This window comes from Lucilia cuprina, chromosome 2 (assembly GCF_022045245.1).
Source record: "Lucilia cuprina isolate Lc7/37 chromosome 2, ASM2204524v1, whole genome shotgun sequence".
Taxonomy (NCBI): domain Eukaryota; kingdom Metazoa; phylum Arthropoda; class Insecta; order Diptera; family Calliphoridae; genus Lucilia; species Lucilia cuprina.
The window spans coordinates 438839-439846 of record NC_060950.1 but is presented as its reverse complement, the minus strand read 5'-3'; the positions used below and the strand labels follow the sequence as shown (position 1 = coordinate 439846).

Genomic DNA, 1008 nt, shown 5'->3' with positions numbered 1-1008 from the left:
CTTTTGTGTTAAAATTTTTTAAAATATTTTTATTTTTAATAATTTTTATAATTGAAGATTAATATATTAAATACTCTAGTACATATATGGGTATACATATGTATGTATACTAACACTACCGTTACGTAGTTTATTATATTGCGTATATTAGACAACAACTAGGACAAATTATCATGAAATTTTGTGAGTGCTTCCTTGCTGATTGTTTTTTGATGGTGATGAGTATGGTTAGACATGCGTGCTTAAATACTCAATGAAAATTTTGAAAATTCGTTCGCGTTCTTTAATGTATTTCGTATATATTTGGTGGTATTTTGCGCGTTTTGTGTGTCTTTACGATGAGGTTAAAGTTTAAACTAAATTGTGTCCAAAAACCATCCATCCGCTAAGTTGGCCTATTCATTCTTACATTAGTAATTAAAATAATTTTGTTATTTTTCTTCTTTATGTTTTTTCTATTTTTCGCCAACTCACGCTATTTACTTACATTATTTTGTGGTTAAGTTATAACTACAAAGAATATTTTCGAAAATAAAATATCAATTATGTTGTTATGTTTATAGAATTTCGGTATTTTTTTGCCATTGCGAAATGAAAGTTTTTTAATAAATTGCCTAAATTTCTTTCATCATTTTCTTCCTATGAAAAAAATGTGTAAAAAAATAATATGCATAAAAATTATAGACATAAGTAATGGGATATTTTGTAGTTCTTAGTTTAAAAAAATACACATCTCAAGTGACTTTATAAATGAACAATATTCGTCATTTGTTTTGTCCAATAGATGTTGCAATTATACCCGATGTTTTGACGATGAAAAGCAATAGGATACTCTAAAAATGCTTTCCACTCTGCTTTATTAACTAAAACAATAAAATTTTAAAGCAACACAGAAAAATGTATTAAGGAGTGAGATCGAAAAATTCTTAACATACATATATGTTTATAAAAAAGAAACCACTAAACTTACAGCTTTATTTTTTTTTTATTTGATTCAAATTATTATTA

General features: G+C 25.2%; 1 protein-coding gene across 1 annotated transcript in view; it reads left to right on the top strand.

The window, feature by feature from the left end:
- LOC111689240 (polycomb protein esc) overlaps nucleotides 1–1008 on the top strand; it is a 29766-nt gene that overhangs the window by 21940 nt on the left and 6818 nt on the right. The window lies entirely within an intron of this gene.